The sequence below is a fragment of the Lissotriton helveticus genome, chromosome 10 (genome assembly GCF_964261635.1).
Source record: "Lissotriton helveticus chromosome 10, aLisHel1.1, whole genome shotgun sequence".
NCBI lineage: Eukaryota > Metazoa > Chordata > Amphibia > Caudata > Salamandridae > Lissotriton > Lissotriton helveticus.
In genome coordinates, this window is record NC_136071.1 from 213450162 (window position 1) to 213471257 (window position 21096).

Genomic DNA, 21096 nt, shown 5'->3' on the forward strand with positions numbered 1-21096 from the left:
AGACCTGCTTCTTGATTACCAAGAAATCGTTGAGCTTGGTACTCAAGCGTTACCGAATGGATCTCACATTACCAGACTCCTCTTTGGGTAGGCTGACCAACACCTTTTTGGACATCAAGGTCCATCCCTATTTTGAGAAATTTTTGGATGATATTCAGCCCCCTCTGGCTAAGAAACTATATATCCAGTTTAGACATGGTTCATTGCCTCTCAAGGCTGTAACATATAAGTGGTCAAAAGCCCCACGAACAGCGAGTTCTTGCCCAGGGTGTGAGGGCAGTAGTGAGACAGATCTGCACGTGCTGCTCTTCTGTCCCTCTTATTCCAAGGCAAGAGCCAAATGGATCATCCAATTTTGTAAATCTAGGGGTCTTAGGGACTATAGGAAGGTATTCAGAATCCTCAAATACGACACCACTCCTGTTATAGTGTTTGCAACTGCTAGATTCCTCCTGTCCATGTGGTACTCTAGGTGTGCAAAACTAAAAATCGGAAGTCCTAAAACTATTGATTCTCTAGTAATATAAATATTGTAATATGAGGTTTCCTATAAACAAAATGCCTAGGGATTGTTCAGTGTAAGCACTATTTTAAATCATGTAGTTCTCTTTTATGTCTGTATCCTTTTAACTTTTGTAACTATTTTTATGTATATAATATGTTCTAGGACTCCAATGTATTATTGCTCTAATTTCTCATTTTTATCTGTAAATGTGTATATATGTATTTTTATGGTTTTTAACCGATGATAAAAAGCTTTTGACTGACTGACTGATTATACGAAAATTCGGCCCTGGAAACAGCGTCTGCAGTGCTCTGGAAGGAGGTAATCCTCCTTTCTGAACTGCAGGGAATTTAATTGAGACTGGTCAGATTTTATACATCAGTACACATTCTCACTAATTCTCTAATTTGTAGGTGTTGGCCATGATTTGCATCGCCTTCCTTTGCCTACTATATTAACAGGCACTTGCTGCTCCCGTTTAAATTGGTTAATTGTTCTTTTTTTAATTTTGCAATATACAATTTAGATTCACACTTTAACATGTTTGAACTAGAAAATACATTAATTTCATAATGTTGGGTAATAAAATCGATAATACGAATTAGTAGATATCTTGTATGCAACATGGCGCCTTTCTGATTTGCAATGTATTTGTGTTTTTGCATTTATATATTTATAAAAAAATAGATTTAATGTTGAAACTAGTAAAGAATAATGCTTGCATGGGTATCTTATCTGGGCAGTTAATTATGTGAAAAATTATCAAAGGCGTCATAGGAATTCTGATTAAATAAAAACCAGATCTGTGTTCACATGGGTCTAGAAGCAGCATATTAACTGAATATTCAACAACAGATGGTGAGTTCACACACATTATTCCCATACAAATGGGCTATTATGGTTGTGTGTTATCGGAATAGTGGATCAGCAGTGCAGTCCAGTGTGGGAAAAGATTACAATATGCAAACCTATCACCCGTCCATGCCAGTAATGACACTGTTTGCATATTGTGTTGTGAGTCAACACACATGTGTAAAAATCAATTCCGAATCAAGGTCAGGGCAGCAATTTTCCCGCCAGATTCATAATTGAGTGCATCCAATATTTATGATTGAAGAAAAAAAAACAAGTCTCTGTGATTTAAAACTCAGTGCTAAGGAAGGTATTGATTGCACAAATACTCCCCAATGAATTATTTTTATTTATGAGGATGTCCGTGGATAAGGCCGTTGCCGAAGGCCAAATGTATTTTTTAAATGTGTTAGAGGGCATTGTGCTACATTGTAAGTAAGCTGATACGAGCTTATGTAGAGGTGGGATGTGACCAAATGTGGCAATTGTGTCGCTAAGTGCACCACAGACCGAACCGAACATTTCAAATAATTACTTGTGCAGTCTTGTATTCCTTCTCTCCCCTCTATCAACACTATTTAGATTGAAACTGAATAGTATTGAAATCGGTGTACAAAGTTTAAACGTTTGTTGAATCGCAAATTAGCATTTTCTTTTTAAAGAAACTTTTCGAGTTTAAGCAAGTGAAAAGCTTGTTAAGTTAAATAATAAAAGAGGAACAGCATCGGCGTCCTTTGACAATTGTAAACTATTAGCCCTTCTGTGAAGTGCTATGTGGGGCAGTCGATGGACTGCGTGTGCGAGGTGGCAGTCCCCGATAGAGCCCTCTTACCCTGCACCAGGGAGGGACAGGCATTTTATTCAACTGGGCATTTCCCTGGTGGGCTGCAGCCAGGACCTGCTTAAGGGCAGTGCAACCGGTGCTGGCGCACATGGTGCTGGCCTTGGGGGGGTTCTGTGGTTAGAAATGACTTGTGGGTTTAAAAGCACCAGCTGCAGAGTTCCTTGTGTGTCCAGTAGTTTTCAGACAACAATAAAAATGTCAGGATAACTCTGGTGAATGCCAGCCCAAAAGGGTTTAGGGGCCACACCCCTCACCTTTTGGCCACCATAAACAGTGTCTATTGGGCTGAGCAAAGGTCAGCCTGACATACACTCTTTAGACATGTGCTAAATGTGCAGGCTCCAGACTGCCTGAGCTGAACTTTGCCGGGGCTGAAGAAGTCACAGCTTTTGTGGATGTGACCTCTTCAGCCTGGCAAAGCACCTCAAAGCACTCCCCCTCATTACAAGTGGGAGTATCACTGATTGCCTCAGCCCTGGGCGCTTCCGTTCAAATCCCTGAAGGACCGAGTGTCAATCACGGACAACGCATCACAGAGTGGGGTGTGGTCAGCAGTCTCAATGACCCCGTCCCACATGATTTTACTTTCAATGCTTGGTGCGTGCATGAATATATAGGGGTGAGTGTTGTGAATGGATGTGTGTGGTTGCGTTCATTTGTGAATGCATGTGTGAGTGTTTAAGTGTGAGTTTGTGCCCTTACAGCCCCCTCCCTGCTAAAGGTACAGGACGCCACTGGTGATCACTTCGAGAGAATTCAGAGTTTTGTCTTGTGGCAGTTTTGACTCATCATAAAGTAGCACAGGTTGTACCATGCAGATCACTGAACTGTATTTTGTGTGAATGGCTCAGTGGGTTGCTGCTTTTATCAAAGAGATCCTTTCGTTATTTGCAGTTCATAAGTTATAATCCTAGTATAGCACAGTGACCTATAAACTGCCATCAAAAAGTTGCAAGCAAACTGAAAGGTATAGATTAGAATGCTATGTTTTATTAAAATTATATTGCTAATAAGAGTTCGTTTGGGTGGAAATGCATTCTTATTAGTAAAGTCAACCTCAGCGGCTGTGGTATGTTAATATCCTGAAATTGCACTTTTCCAAACCAACCATTCATAAAATATACTGTCTACTCTTATGGAGAACTTGAGTCCTACACCTGGTAATCCTCATTGTTTTATGTAGCATTTCCTATATAATGATGTACACATGTATGATGTATTGGCTCTGTATAATGTGTGTGGGATATCTAGTGCGTTGACACCCTACACTGCTATGAAAAGCACTATAAAACAGATGAAATGCATGTGAGAGAGGGGCTATGAAGGGATGAGGGGCACATTTGGAAGATAGTAGTAAGAGAATTGTGGAGAAGGAGGACATTGGTGGGGGGAGGGCAAAATGATTGTCACAAGGGGTGTCACCAGCGACAAAGGCGGCCCTGCTGTTGCCTGGCCAGTTCTGAAAACACAGGGCCTGAGGTTAATTGCAGCAGGCACTGGAAGGCCTCGAGAGAGAAAGAGAGGGAGGAAAGTAAGGGTAATGTAGAGAGAAAGTCAAGAGAAAGAGAATGAGAGAGAGAGAGAAAATGGATGGATGGACAGAGAGAAGACGAAGGGAGATGGGTTGGCTTTAGCATTTTTGCAGGGCAGCTTTTTGATTCCTCAGTCTGATCCTGCCCGGATGTCTCATGCAACCCCACCTCCGCTTCTTGTGTTTTGTCTTTGGCACACGTTACCCACCAGTGCCCACTGCCAAGGTCCACGTGTCCCAATCTCATGCACTGGCCTGAATGAACAGCCCCCGAAAAAGTCACGATCACCACCTTGTCCACTCCCAGGACTGTCCTCAGCCCCATCCCATGCCACATCTTTGCATTAGTATCTGTTTTCTAGCTTCATAATTTCACATACTTCTCTGGCAGGAGACACTGCAACTAGAAATCAACCCAGCAGCATAAACTGTAAAACTCCTTCAGTGAATTTGAGCAACCAAAGTAAAGATACCCTCAGGGCTTTAAGTGCGATGAAACAACTGGGGGGGGGGGTCTCTCAACTGGGTGTGGCTGATCATGTATTTAAGGGTGTGGCTTAAAACACGTATGCTGAAGAATCTGTGCTTAGAATCGGGTGCTGCCAGACTGGTAAATTTGCTGCTTTTGTCATTGCATCCAGATAAACAATACAACAAGTATCATTCCACCTAGAACAAGCCAGAACTACTGGCTTTGTCAATGGTTGTTAGTTGCATAAACTAAATAATCAACAACTTTGGCTCAATGTATATAACATTGAAAATGCTTCAGTGCTGAAATTATGAGACTGTGAAAGAACTATAAAGAGTGTCTTTGACGTTACATCAAAGGCAGTAAAGAGTGGTACTGGTGAAGAGTTCAATATTTCTTTTTCACTCGGAGGATGAAGGCAAAAATGGAGAGCCCGATAGGGACACGTCTAAGCACCTGCTGTTTTTCAACAGCCATTGCTGAACATCGGTAGGACCCTGGCCCACCTAAAGCCCTGGTTACCATGATTTTGCCAACCTTTACTAAAATAACTTTACAAACATCAAAAAGCGTCCAGCACGAAGAAGAAGATGTCACATCAGGCCTTATCTTATTTATGCTCTGAGTTAAAAAGTTATGTTGCTGGCTCGATCCCACTGGCATCCCTTCCTAGGAATAAAATGTGCATATGCAATATTTTAAAAGTTCCCCACATTCTGCAACATTTAGGAATCTGAGTGGTAGGCTTCCCCAGCCAACTACGATAATAGGAAATCTCTTACCTTTGAGTCCATTTAAAAAAAGAGGGCTGATAGAGAAGCACCTGTTAATGTGCTGCTTTTTGGTTCGGGACCACCATTTTATTCACTTGTGGATTTATGTAGGATTTGTTTTTAAGTAAAGACATTTATCCACAAGGATATTAGAACATTTAACTGATTGGTGTGGCAGGCAATATTTCATACCATATTTTACCTGACTGTAATCTAACATATTTACATCATAGAAACATAGTGAGTTAACCATTGATTATAAAGGTATATTTGATTGCCTAAACAATTAGATGTAGAATGTAGTGCATCATGGGAGTGTACGCAGAGGGTGAAGGTGTGCAGAATTGGCTAAGAAGTTGGTTGTGGGAAGAAAGCCTCAGAACATATGGGATACAGAAGACAGGTGCATTGTACCTTAGGAGTGACTCCCTTATCACTATCCCATGTGCAGCCCACTGCTGGTTCCTGGACCAGTTGAAGGAATACATAGGACTACATGGATGTTTACAGAAAGCAGCTGAAAGACTTATACTCAACCTTCCATGCAGCACCCACATCACACCTGCAACTCAGGAAGTATCACTGGCTCCCCATTTACAAGGGCAGCCAATTCAAACTTCTCACACGCACATACAAAGCCCTAGAAAACAAATACAGAACCAGAATACCTGAACAGCCACATACACTTTGACCAACCGACACCTGCACTCTGCATCACTCTCTCTCGCACACCCACCCGCATCCGCAAAACCAAAACTGGAGGTCGCTCATTCTCCTACATTGCACCAAAGACATGGAACAACCTCCCTCGAAACATCAGAGCCCCTCTTCTTTTATTTATTTATTTATTTATTTTATTAATTTAAGACTTGTAATGCGCATGGCTGCCTCAGCACCGAGGCGTCCCAGCGCAACCAGAAACAGAAGCAAGAGAGACCAACTTAGTGATTAAACATCAGATAATGGGAACAACCAGGATTTTATGGTTTTATGGAATGCCAAGAGATTAGGAATAACTCTAATATGAGCTGGGAGAGAGTTCCAGAGTTTTGGCGCTAAGAGGCGAAAAGAGCGGCCCCCTGCTCTCGCTCTCCGGACTCGAGGAACACAAACAAGTGCAAGGTCGGCAGATCTCAATGCACGCCCAGGCACATAGGGCATCAACAGGCAGGATAGCCCAGAATGGGCTTGGTGCATCAAAATCTTATGTGAAATGCACAATACCTTAAACTGAATGCTCTTTTTGATGGGCAGCCAATGAAGCTTGGGGAGCACATGCGCCACCGAGCAAGATCTAGGTAAGGCCACCAGAAGACGCGCCGCCGCATTCTGTACCCTCTGTAGGGGTTTAATGCTGGCTTTGTTAGCACCTAGGTATAAAGAGTTACCGTAATCCAGCCTGGGGAGAATGGACGCCTGCACAATAGTCTGATGAACTCTAGGGGGAAAAAAACCAAGCAAGGGTCTCAACCCTCCCAAGAGCCTGAAACAGACAGCACCAACAGCTTTTGTCTGCTTCTCAAACGTCAGTCCGTTGTCGACCACATCCCCAGGTTCTTCACAGCCTCCTTGGGTAACGGGGCGGGTTTGAGGTGGTCCGGCCACCACTGCTAAGATCATAGCTCCCGATCCTTTCTAAACAGTAAAATCTCAGATTTACTGGCATTTAACTGTAAACAGTTTGCCATCATCCAATCTGAGATGGCCAACAGATCCTCCTTGAACTTCTCCATGTTGGCACAACAGTTTTTAGAAAAGGCAATTACCAACTGGGTGTCGTCGGCATACAACACCAAGGACAGCCCCCTGCCTTTTGCCACTTCCGCCAAGGGTCTCACATAAAGGTTGAACAAAAGTGGGCTTAAGATAGAACCCTGTGGTACCCCCTGGTGCAGGGCATATTCCTGGGAATGGAAAGGTGGTACTGAGACCTGGAAGGACCGCTCCTCTAAAAAGGACCGAATCCAATCCAAGGCACCATCCCTAATCCCAACTTCCAGGAGGAGTTAGAGAAGAATCACATGAGACACCGTATCAAAAGTGGCGCTTAGGTCCAGCAGGACCAAGGCCGCAGAGTCTCCCACATCTAGCCTACTCCGGATGGATTCCCTTACTGCCAATAGCACTCATTCGGTGCTATTGCGTGAACGAAAACCATACTGAGATGAATCAAAGATGTTATGCTTTTCAATAAATTTGGCTAGAATGGAGTTCACATGCGCTTCCACCAGCTTATCCAAAAAAGGCAGCTGGGAAATAGGGCGATAATTGCCAGGATCTTCCTGATCAAGAGAAGGTTTTTTTATCAAAGGAATGACTTTAGCATGCTTCCACGCCCTCGGAACAGAGGCTAACCTCAAAGACAAATTTGCCAAATCTAGACCCATAGGCGCGATCGATGAATGGAACTGGCGAAAGTGGGCAGATGACATGGGGTCAGCTGGGAAGCCTGACTTGATTTTATGGCACAGGACCTCAAATTCCAGGGGCGTCAGCAAAGAAAAAGATGATAAACAATTGCCCTCCATGATGTCCACCCCTCCAAGCACCACTTCCTCAATAGGAATGGTCGCCTTAGAAAGGCCACGATAAATCAGCTCAACTTTATTCACAAAGTGCTGCGCTAAGTCCAACTTATGCCAAGGCCATTTATTCACTTGGGCTGGGCGGAACACATCCACTCTACCCTGTAACTGCAGAGAGAATGTAACCAATGAATGATCCGTCCAAGCCTGAGGAACCGCGGGGAATGTTTTTAAAAAACTGAAATTTGAAAAAATGGGGTCTAAATGGGGTTTATGGAGTTCTACAAGAAGCTGAAAACCTAGCTCTACATATAGGCACTTTGGGACCATGCACCTACACTCCTTGCGAAAGGGCCTGGATATATACTTAGGAGATTAGTGCGCTGCTAGATCTGGGGGTCTCTAGTTGGCAATGGTATTCACCTTTGTCCAAATAGGGACCCTTGCTTCTAAATCAGGATAAGGGGATTACACTCCTAGATAACCCCTGCGTACCCCCTTGGTAGCTTGGCACGAGCAGACAGGCTTATCTTAGAGGCAGTGTGTTAAGCATTTGTGAATATACACAGTAATACAGTGAAAACACAACAGATGGACACCACACAGGTTTTATAAAAATTAGTATTCTTTATATAGACTTAACACAAGACCACAAACGACAAAAAAACACAATACTGTACTTAAGATTGACTTAAAAGATGGTAGAACTTGCTTAGTTCAAGTTGGTGATAAATGTGACACAGTTCTCACAAACGTACCTGGGTGCATAACGCAAAATAAACAAAAGGTTCACAGAGTGGAAGATGCGTTAGTTCCGTGCTCCGGGGGAGATGATACGTTGTGCCTCAATGCTTGCGCAGAGTAGGGGATGCGTCGTGATCCTTACCGGTGCGGGGTGATGCATAGGTTCTCGACCTGCAGCCCGGTTGCGATGCGCAAAATGGCGCCTCGATGCAATGCGACCATCCTGGTGCGCTGTGATGAGATGGCGCCCTTGATGTGACAATGCGACGACGATGAGTACATGCCCTGGCAGCCTTGCGATGAATCTGTACTTTGGAGCCACGACAGGTCATGCGACACGGTTCTCCAGTGATGCGATGGCGACCCTCTCGATGGAGTCACGCTTCCCCGGTGATGCGACAGCCGACAGCTTCGACGAAGACACGCTTCCTGGGAGATGCGGCGGGGGGACGCTTCTCTGGCGATGTGACGACTACAGCTGCAGTGGCGACACGCTTCTTCACATTACGTCACGCTTCCAGCGACACGAAGGCTTCTGCAGATAGAATTCCCAGCAAGGGAATTCAGAGGGGAGCTGGAGGTGAAGTCTTTTGTCCCTGAGACTTCAGCAGGAGGCAAGCACACATTCAAGTCCTTGGAGTAATATTCTGTAAGATGATGAAAGTTCTTAAAATGTTCCTTCTCCTTTTCCTTGGCAATAAAGAAATCACTGCAGGCCAAACCAACATACAGAACACTGGCAGAGGGGCAGTCCAAACTCCTGCAGCTTCCTTGGTTTTTCTCCTTGGTAAATGGTTTGTCTTGTTCCCAGAAGTGATCTAAAGTCCTTGGGTCTGAGTCCCGAAATTTATACTACTTTTCTTTTTGTTCTCTGAAGGCAGAGGGGCCTTTGCCCAGTCCAAACCATTTCTGGAGCACTCTGTTTACATAACTCCTTTCCTTTCACAGTGCAGGGCAGAAACATCAGACGCCCCACATAAGGTGGAGCCAGCATTGTGAAGGGAAAGCACAGCCCTGGAGCACGTTGTTGACATGATTCCTTCTCTTCTTTCACAGTGCAGGGCAGAGACATCAGCCACATCCCAGGGGGTAGAGCCAGCATCGTGGAGGGAAGGCCCAGCCCTATTCAGGTCCCAAGTGCAACTCCTCCCTCCCATCTAGATGCAGATCTCCCTATTCACCACTGGGCTGACTCATTCTGTCTCCTGGAATCCCCCAGCCCTGTCACTCAAACTCCAGACAAGTTATACACAGCAGAGGCAGAATTGGATAGTTAGAAAAGAAAATACCCAATTTCTAAAAGTGGTACTTTCAAACATGGAATGTTGAAACCAACTTTACTAAAACATGTATTTTATCATTCTGAGTTCAGGCATACTAAATTCGAATTTCTACCAGGTTTCCTGAGTCAGTTAGGATTATAAGATGTAATAATCGAACTGCCCATTCTGGCCTATAGAGAACAGGTAGACTTGCAATAGTGAAAAACGAAAATGGCTGTAGTTCACTATTAGGACATGCCACACACAACAGGGCATGTCCTACCTTATACTTACAATGCACCCGGCCCTTGGGCCAACCATAGGGGTGTCTGATATGCAGAAAAGGGAAGGTTTAGGGACTGGCAGGTGGGTGCACTTGCCAAGTCGACATGGCAGTCACAGACTGCACACAAGCCTTGCAATGGCAGGCCTGAGACACACTTTACAAGCTGCTTCTGTGGGTGGCACAACCAGTGCTGCAAGCCCACCAGCAGTATTTGATTTACAAGCACTGGGCACACATGGTGCACTGTGCCAGGGTCTGACAACTAAATCAAATAACCCGATCATGGAGTCACTAATCAATACATCAATTTAACACGGATGTATGTCGTTTCTACGCATGCTTTTACAACCCATGCCTTTACCACGCAAGTTTTACAACGCAAGTCATTACAACGACTTGCGTTGGGGGGCGCTGAATAGTGAATAGTTTAATTTACTATTCCAACTCCAGTCCCCGTGGATAGTAGGGAAGGAGTTGGATAGTAAATTAAACTATTCCCTATCCTACAGCGCCCCCCAGCGCAAGTCGTTGTAACGCTTGCGTTGTAAAAGTTGCATGGTAAAGGTACTGCGTGGTAAAAGTTGCGTTGTAAACGCTGTTCCCCATTTAACACAGGGAGCACTTGCATAGTGGCACTGAATAGCTGTGGCACAGTGCCCAAAGCATATAACCAGCAAAAACATATCAAAAACAGAGGAGGCAATCCGACAAAAGGGAAGGGAGACTCACGCCAATGATGCCAGGTGTAACATGCGCTATACAAATCAACATAACAGCAAATAGTTGTTCATACCTTCCTACCACTATTTATGTACTTTTAAAACTTTTCATTTCAAGCATCTATGCTTGTCGTAGACAACCCAGTACTGCTCTCATTCTCGATGAAGCACTCATATCCCTCAGAGAAAAATGTCATGTGGATGGCAAGCTTTTGTGACGGATAAATGGTCTCTGTGACTAAGACAACTTGGAAGCTCAATAGAAGCCTCTGAAAATGTGTGCTATATATATTTGCAGTGTTATACACAGATGTTGAAGTTGTTAGACCTATACAATTGTAGCTAATTGGAATCAAATGCTGAATAGACAAATGACGTAAATACGTGTTAGTCACTCAATGCAGGAAAGTTTTACGTGCTCTGGGCACACTTTCCATTTGCACCTGGCGCGCCTGTTTTAAGGTGCGCCTGGCGCAAACAGGCAAAGTGCACCCTAAATAAGTGCCTGTTGTAGGTTCCTAGTGTTTTAGGGAGTATTTCTACCATACTTTGAAACTGATCGACAAGTTCCAATATGACAGATGAACTCAATGGGTGCAGTCTCATATGTCAAACATCAACACACCATAATCTAAATGATGGCTAGGGATTTGGCATATTTTGCATCCCCTTAACAAAAATATACAATATGGTTCGAAGAAGAAGAATGCTTTTCAAACCAAATAATGGGCATGTTTCTGCATTATGGCTGACACCTTGGCTCTGTGCTTTGAAGTGAACGTATAAATTCTGCTTTGTAATACTTCAGGAAGAAGAATTATGGTAACCATCTATAAGGTAATGGAAGCAAACCCATTTACTGCCTTTAGAACATTTTGTATCACTGAAAACAATGTACTCTGGATCAAGCAGGGGCAGAAAGCAACTAGGGCTGCACTCTCTTTTTACAGTGGATAATTGGGCTTTTTGTATGAGTAATAAATGTGCACCGAGGGAAGAAGACCCCAGTTGCCTGTTCCGTTGAAAGACAGATCTGTTTCACTGCTCCGACCTGTGCTGTTAAAACACATATTTTCCCTCCCATCAAACGGAGAGTTTTGAGTGTTTCTGCCAAATTCAGCAAGGCATTTGCAGCATTTGCAAGCACCCCACGTCAGACCTGCTCCCTCTACACTCTAAAGGAAGCTTCTTTATGTATTATACATTATCCCCAGTCTGTTCTTTTGTGACACAGGCATGCTGTTGCAGTCTTGATGCACTGAATGCAGGTCAAACTTTTGCTAAAAGTTTGTAAAAACCAAAGTAAACAAGCACTTGAAAATCCAATGTTTTGTACAGTCAGTGGTGGTACCGGCTCGGGTCGCGGGATCATGGATGGGGATTGAACAAAAATAAAATTAAAAAACCACATACCTGCCTGCTGTCTGGCACCGCTGCCTCCTCTCCCTTTTTGCCCGCTTTCTGGCCAGGAGGCAAGAAGCACCCTCCTCCCAGCCTCCCAATAGCCAATCACAACGCTGCAATGCCAGATTGTGATTGGTCTGAGCACCGTGAATCGGTGTTCCGACAGTTAAAGGGAGGCTGGGCATGTTCTCCATGCAGCCTGAATGTAGAACATGCAAAGTGTGCATGGCGGTTGGACCAGCCCGAGACGGCGGGAAAAAGCTTCCTGCGCGCTTGGAGTGGGCAAACCACTCCTCCCTTGCCCTGCTCTGTGAGCAGAGCATCCCTGCCCCTACCCAGCTGAGCAAGGTGAAAAATTAAATGATAATAACAATGAGTTATTATCCTGTATTTGTTTCCTCTTTGACCGGCTCAGTGGGTTGAGCCTACCTTGTATACATTGCATTAACAACATTTTATGCAACTTGAAGTAGCATGCGTACAGATATTTGGGGCTGTCAAAGTCACACTTAGCGCGACAATTAGGTGGGAAAAATCACAATACGGCATTACACTGCTAGGCTACACACCACTCTCTTCTGACACCCCACCACGTGGCTGGTGAGAGTCTCGATATCCAGGGAAGCGGGCTGACTCATCTTCAGTTGGTCACCATGCAGGTAGGAGTCTGTATATACTGCCTGGTGCCATCTGGTGACCCACCTCTTTGGTGATTCTTCACACTGAAATTCCCCCTACCACTTACCTATATTGATATGTTGGTGACTATTGATGCAATGTTTTCGTGTTCCATTGTTTTGTATTTTAGGAGATGCTACATGTAATCTAGAGGACTCCTATCCATACACCAGGAATCTTTATAGCAGGGCCCTGGGATGAAAGCAAGTGTGTCCCATTATTCCCAGAGATACTCGTAAGTCTGAACAACTAGCGGATTGCTTGGTATTACCCATCCTGTTCATGTGTTAATTTTCATATACATTTGGGGCCAGATATGGGGTGAACCCCAAAGATTCAGCATCTGATGTTGTGTACTCGTGGTGCATGTGACTAATCCGGTGTGTAGCAATAATAAGCCTTGTCATCACTGGCTGCCTTTGGATCTCCACATTACCTTGTTTCATATGTCTGCACCATAATGGCCCAGATTTTATAGTTTTTTCACACAACACAGTTCAGGAGCCAAATTTGAAAAGGAAAACCCTAGAGCCATATTTATTAGGACTGACCTGCTTCTACTGTCATCGCCTGTGTTGCCAATCTAAATGGCTGCCTTGAGAGGCGCACAGGCCTAGTAGAGGTGAATGTACACTGGATGGCATAGAATTTGGCTAGCACTGGATTTAAACGTTTCACCCATTTAGTGCATACTTCATACTGGTGTTAGTTTTTAACACAAAGCACAGTCTTGTAAACTTAGGAGATCAGGTTTTGCATAAACCCTGTGTATGTTTCAACTGATCCATCCAAGTAGGACCTTGCTAACACCCCTGTTAGAAATTGGATTAGTGGTTGACTGGGTAATGAGCCCTGGTCAAGCAGCAACCACAGTCCTCATCAGGGTAAGGGGCAGGCAACCTTAAATTAACCTGTGCTCAACCTCTGGTAGCTTGGCACACAGCATTAATACATCAATAGAACTAGCATGACAAAAAGCCAATGAGTATAACTGCAGTTGTTGAAATTTAAAGATTTAAGGTAAACAAGTACCAAAAAGCACAAAGCGCCAACAAGGGATATCTGGTCGTGGGAGACAGGGACAAAGTCAAACGTTCAGGCCAACTGTGTGGGAGCGTTGGCCGGCCGGAGGGACCCAGTTAGGACTGCTGACAAAGTACCTTAAATCCTTGTTGTGGGGTGTTGCATAAACCTGAAGTGAAGAAGAATTATGCAGCAGAAGCGATGCATCAGTTGGAGATGTAGCAAGGCTGCAGTACGAGGACCTGTTGTATCCTAGTTGACGATCACATTGACAGGGCTTGCAATGCAATATTTGGCCATTGGGGCTGTGCCCTGCAGCTGGTGATGCATCAGTTCAGAAGAGTTGTGAGGCTGCAATGCGGAGGCTTTTGTTATTGTCAGGCTGCCATTGATGACAGATGCAAGGGCCTGGGTTGGGGATGCGCCATGCCGTCAGCAATGCATCCGTTCTGAAGACTGTGAGAGTGATGCAGACCTACTAGTCCGTGGAGTCACTCTGGGTTCTGAGTTCAAGAGATGAAGGTCCTGTCCTTCTCACCGAGGCAAGAGGGCAGCAGGTCAGCAAAGCAGGACTCCAGAAGAGTGGCAGTCCTTTCAGCAGCATATCAGTCCTTCTTCTTGGCAAGGGTATCCACAGGTCCACACGTGTACTGAAGTGGTGGGGTTTAAGGTCCAGTGCTTATACCCAGTAGTGTTTTTGAAGTGGAGGAGATTTCAAAGACATGCCTTCCTTCCTACCCTGGCTCCAGACTCACTATAGGGGTGTATACATCCCTTTATGTGTGGACATGACATAGTCTATTCAGGTGTAAGTGAGGCTGTGCCCATCTCCTCCCACCCATCCTGCCAGAGATGGCCCATAGAGCCACACCTAAGCTCACATAGTGTGTGGCTGTTTAGGAGGAATACATAAAATCCAATTGCCAACTAACCCTATTCATTGGTTTAGAGACAGGCTACAGGTATCAAATGGCTAAAGCATAAAAATGCCAACTTTCAAAAAATAAAAGACACACAAATGATGGTCAGAATGTGGAACAAATCACACATTCTCCCCAGTCAAGAGATCTAAGTCCATTGTTCTTTCATACTGGGGAGGAGTGGTGAGCAAAGAAACAATGTATTAAACCCAGATCTGTGACTGGATTAGGGGTGGGCAGAATTTGCGTAATCGCGTTACACAAATCTCCGCAAAATGGTAAAAAATCTCCGCGAACATGCAGAAATTGCTTGTTCACTATGCTTTTTTACTGTTCGCAATTGCTGTTTCCGTGCTCGGAGGGAAATATCTCACGAACACGCTTTTGAGAACGCGAAAAAGCAAAACATTTTGTGAAGTCGCATAACGCAGAATTTTGTGCAATTTCGCGTTCTCTGCGGAACACGACATTACCCAAATTCCACAAATTACTCGAACGGAATGGAATTTACCGCCCAGGCCTAGACTGGATGTGAATGTTTACATTGTTCAGCATTCCATCCTTTATCTGTCCTTTTTGCTTTTGTCACCCTAAGTGAGAAGGGTATACCCAGAAGTGGGTCTCATGCTCACTGTGCTGATGGATTCAAGCTTGCCTCGCTGATGAAGTGTGATACCCTGAAACTGAACACAGGATGCTTGTTTCTGGTCTCGGCAGGACCTGGCCCGGCAGTTCGGGCTGGACTATTCCCTTGAAGAGCAGAATCATGACTGATTTGCATATGGCAAGGTCCAAACTGGGGGATGGTGTGGTGAGCAAACAAGCAAAGAATTAAACCCAGATCTGTGACTGGGGCTGAATGTTTGCATTTTTCAGCATTCCGTCCATCATCTAATCTTTTAACTTTCTAAAAGTGGCATTTTTAGAATCGTAATTTGAAATCCGACTTCTCCATAAATTAGGATGTTAGATTAGGATTCCAGAGATACCAAACTTGAATCAGTTCTATCTTTTCATTTGGAAATTACGCTTATAAGATATCATAAGGTATTCCCAATGTTATCCTATGTGAGATATAGGCCTCGTAGTTGCAAGAAATGAATGCAAGAGTTTTTCACCACCCAGACATGTAAAACTTAAAAGTACATATCCTGCTTTTTTAATACATTTCACCCTGCCCGGGCTGTTCAAGGCCTACCCTAAGGGTGACTTATAGGTATTAAAAAGGAAGGTTTGGGCCTGGCTAGAGGTTTGTCTTGCTAGTTCGACATGTCAATTTAAAGCCGCACACATAGGTTCTGCAATGACAGGCCTGAGACATGTTTGAAGGGCTACTTAAGTGGGTGGAACAATCAATGCTGCATGCCCACTGGTAGCCTTTATTTTACAGGCTCCTGGGCATAGGTAGTGCACATTACTAGGGGCTTATAGGTAAATTAAATATGGAAATTGTGGATAAGGCAATGTTAGGGAGAGCACAATCACTTTAGCACTGGTCAGCAGCGGTAAAGTACACAAAATCCTAAGGCCAGCAAAAATGAGGTCAGCAAAAACAGGAGGTCTGAAGGCAAAATGTTAGGGGCACCACGCCAAGGATAACAAGTCTAATAACCCCCTTTATTAAAAGTGATGTAAAGTAGCTCTTTGCCCTGAGAAAAGGACTCATTTCCAGTGCATAATGCCTTTTGCACTGGGATTGAATTACCATGCACCACTTTCAATTGCTTTGAATGGCATTGACTCAGAGCCTAAATCTAGCCAAATGACTCCAGCCAAAAATTGGTTTTGGTTTCAGTCATTTGCTTGCAGTCTCATTTTTGTCATTCATTGTATTCAGTGTATTCACAGTGTATGTCTGACTATGGGATGTCAGCATTATGAGCAAAAGTTAACAAAGCCACTTTAGGCATCTTTCGGCACATAGAACAACATGCATGCAAGCACCCAAACACAGAAACATAAAAGCGTGCATGAATTATACACACAGACAAAGGAACAGCAAATGATAGATACACAAATGCCACAAAGGCATTTATTTATTTATTTATTTATTTATTTTTAACATTTGTTAAGCGCGAACAATTGCCCGCAGGCGTCTCGGCGCTGTACATTTGTTTGCTCTCCTGTGTGGTTTTGTGAAATTTTAGAGGTTAAATAACCATGTTTTCAATTTCTTCCTGAAGGACATAAGATTTGGGCTGGATCTTATGGATTGCGGGAGTGTGTTCCATAGTTTTGGGGCGGCAACCAGGAAACGTCTGTCTCCCCAGTTGACCAACTTAGTCCGTGGTACTACCAAATCGTTCTGTTTTGCTGAACGGAGTGTCCGAGAGGGAATGTATGGGACAAGATGGTCTCTCAAAAATTGAGGTGCTTGATGATGTAGCGACTTGTAAACGATGCACAATGTTTTAAATTTAATTCTGTTCCTAACAGGGAGCCAATGAAAACTTCTTAAGGTCTCAGCTATGGGCTTAAATTTGGGAATATCTGAAAGAAGTCTGGCTGCTGCATTTTGGATTGTCTGCATTTTCCTAATAACCCTGACTTGGGCATTGGCAAACAAGCCATTGCAGTAGTCCAATGCTGATAGGACAAGAGCGCTGACCAATGTCTTGCCTACATTTTTGGGGAGAAAAGGAAGAATCTTCCTGACCAGGCGTAGTTTGTAGAACGCTGTGGTGGCCGTCTGATTGGCATGAGCCATGAAATTTAAATTGTCATCAAAGATGACGCCCAGATTTCTCACTTTCGTGGCAGGTTTGGGCAAGGCTCCGAAGGATGATGGCCACCATATTGGGGACCAGTTAGGACTGAGATGGCCAAAAGTGACCACCTCCATTTTATCGGAGTTTAGTTTCAAACAGTTTGCTGACATCCATTGTCCGATGGCCGGCATGCCTGCTTTGAAACTCTCCGCTACTGTTTCCCCATCATTTCTGACAGCCAGAATCAACTGGGTATCGTCTGCATATGAGGTAAGGTTCATCCCATGCGCTTTGATGGTTTTTGCGAGGTCCGACACATAGATATTAAAAAGTGTCGGACTAAGGGATGAACCTTGAGGTACCCCACATGGCAGTGATAGCTCTGCAGATTCAAATTGACCCAGGATGACTGCCTGGGATCTCTCCGCCAGAAAAGATGCTAATAGATTTTTTGCTTGGCATTGCACGCCCATCTTTTCGACACGGTCAACTAAGATCTTATGGTCAACCGTGTCGAAGGCGGACGATAAATCTAGAAGCACCAATAGTGCAGCGCCACCTTGGTCTCTAATTAGTCGAATATCATCCGCCGCATTAATGAGCGCTGTTTCAGTTCCATGAAACTTGCGGAATCCAAATTGTGTTTCATCGAGCAGATGGTATTGCTCGATCAATTCCGCAAGTTGAATGTTCATGGCTTTCTCTACTATTTTGGCAAGAAACGGTAGGTTAGCTATGGGCCTGTAATTTTTCAATTCAGTTTTATCTAGGCCGGGTTTTTTCAGGAGAGGTTTTAGTAAGGTTTTTTTTAAGTGGTTAGGAAAGATGCCTGTACGAAACATTAAGTTGCATATTTGAGTTATGACTGAAGTCACAGTGTCCATTAACGGGCGGAGGGTATTCAAGGGACATGGATCTAAAGCCGATCCAGACTTAATGGTTTTAATAATGTCCTGGATTTGGTTTTCTGTGACTTCTGCAAAGAGAGATAGATTGTTGCTTATAAATGGAATAGTTGTCTTTTCAGTGCTTTGATTATCACCAAGGTTGAATGCTGAGAAAATATCATTCACTTTGGTGAAAAAGAAGGATGTCAATGAGTCACAGAAATTTTGTGAGCAGGGGGGATTCAGGTCTGGGACACATCCCGCCAGCTGTTTAGTTATTTCGTAGAGCTTTTTATTTGAATTTTTAGCACTTTCGATTTGCTCAGTGTAGTACTTTTTTTTGGTTTCTGTGATCAAGAGTTTATATTCGGTTAAAAATTCTTTACACGTTTTTCTATTTTCATTATCATAATTTTTCCTCCAATGTCTTTCTTTATTTCTGCATTGCTGTTTGAGTTTTTTAAGCTCCCCGGTATACCATGGTGCTGAAGGGGAACTTCTATTCCTATTATAAAAAGGCAGGAGAAAAGGGTCTAAGGGGAGTTTAACGACCACATCTAGGTTGAACCCCCAATGCAATGATTAGAACACAAGAAAACCTAGGGGTCTAGACGAAGGTACCTTTCGTACACTTTAAACCGCAGCGCCAGCTTGCTGGAGAACTATGGTAAGGGTGAAGAACAGATGCAATTGAAAGGAAAGGTGTGAGTGATTGTGACAAAGAAACCCGCTTGGTTTAAAGGATTCCCATCAAACACTTGTATGATCAGATTCTATCATTTGGTCATCCTCAGGGGTATGGTGTCTCTAGATCATTGAGACACAAATGTCCCCTGTAGTAAAGCGGAGCCGATGCCCACAAGTACTCAGTGACCTATGATAGACCGAAGATGGGTCTAAGTGCAGTGCAAAACTAAAAAAGTGGTGAATATAAAATAGAATAGAGGACAGAAAATTAGGTTTATTGAGACACAATCCTCTTCCTAAATAAAAACAATATGAACAGTGCAAGGATGCAGTATGAGAACAAATCACTGCATATCAGGCCAACATGTTTCAACCTCACAGGGAAGGACCCAAGGTTTTCGTCAGGGCCCTGTTCACAACGTTGCTACTGCATAGTGACAAACTAATAATATATCTTTAAATATTATAGATCCCGTGTAGTAACCAAACAAAAGGATACAGCGTTAGGGTTCAAAACTCCGCCGTGCAGAAGGTTCCAAACAGTGATCTAAAAGGACAACACAAACACCCCATATATCAAAAACATTCCATATTTAAATCTTACACCCTCCATTGTTTCATAAAGGTCGAAAATTACCACTCACCCTATTCTGCCGGGGAGTAGACCTCACCTCACCTGGACTCTGACTCAGGGGTAAAAGGGAGGCCACGCTCTAAAAAGGAAAACTGAGGCGTCAGGAGTGGAGAACATTGCAGAAGTATATTACTCTGCTTCACATATTATCCCTCCCTACATATGTATTGCGCCTCTGTTCCTAAATCTACTTTCTCCATCAACTAACCCAAGAAAAACTAGCTCTACCCAATAACACTCCTCTCCACTCTTAATTAATAACCTGTATAATGGTCAGAGAGTTCTGGACACTCTAAGTAATCATAAGTCCATGCGAACCTTCAATCCACTGTAAGTTGGTCAGACACAGTCTAGTGTCAGAAAAACACTGCCCGGGAAGCCCATTAGCATCGGACTAAGTCAACACACAGATAAACCTTACCTCTCCGTCGTTGCCCCAAGCAGAACGCTGAGACAGGGGGAGGCACCGAACGGCAGAGGGACCGGTCTTTAAGAACCGGCGCCAGGCCCCACCCAATCGGGGGTGTGTATGCGGGGGAGTGCCCGCCTTATCTCTCAAATTGCGGCTACTCGCCGCCTTCGTTGGGAAACGGCACCGCCATTGCCTGTTTACCAACCGCGCATCACCGGTGATAGTGTGATGGCTGCGCGCATGCGCAATGGTGCATAGTAAAGTCGCGCGATACTCCAGAACTACAGAATGACGTCAATCCCGTCACTTCTGTAGTTCGCCCGCCTACCAGAAGCTCTCGGCGAATACAAGCAATGCTATCGGCGTCAAGGGCTTACTCCAAACTTATACGTCTGACCTGCACTCCGGATTAAAGTCCCATGGCAACAAAAGGGGGGCTACCTACCCAATGTGTCCAACACTATCAAATTATGCTGTAGAGACACTGCGCCTCTCAATGTATATGCAGATATCGCCCGCTTTGTGGAATAGTCAGTAGGGGCTAATTGGTAAAATTTGCTAAAGGCGACCTCTCCCAGGATGTCAACAGAGAATTCCTCCATGCAAAATATACAGGCCAACAGATCCCTGCAAACCTCTTAACTGATGCACACTAAGCCTAGTGTTATATGGACTGTACTACAAAGTCCCTACAGAGTGGTCCACGGGATATCATCATTGAGTCCCTGGCTCTCTAAACGTAATAAATAAATCCATTTTTGTTCCTTTAAATAAAGAAAACGTGTAGGGTTCGTAACATGGTTGGGTATGAATGGTTTTTCTAGGACAACCCAACTAAACTCGTCCTCTTTGTGATTGAACTCCAAAAAATGTTTGGTCAGCTTGGACACAGTTTTCTTGCATTTGAAAGAACTTTTATGTTCAAGCATGCGGGTGCGTACTTTACGGGTTGTCATACCCACATATCTTTTGTTGCATGGGCACGTGAGAATGTATATAACATTACAGCTGTTACAGTTGGAAAAGTGTTTTAGAATCCACGGGCGCTCAGTACCTATATCAATCTGGCTCGTCTTCTGTGTCAACCCACACATAGAGCAACCCCCACAAGGAAAAGTTCACTTTGTAGGCCCTCAGATGTAGAAAAAATGGAAAGATCCAAAAAAGTGATCCTTTCTTTGTTCGTCTCAATGGTGAATTGCAGGAACCTGTTTCGGCTATTAAGCCATT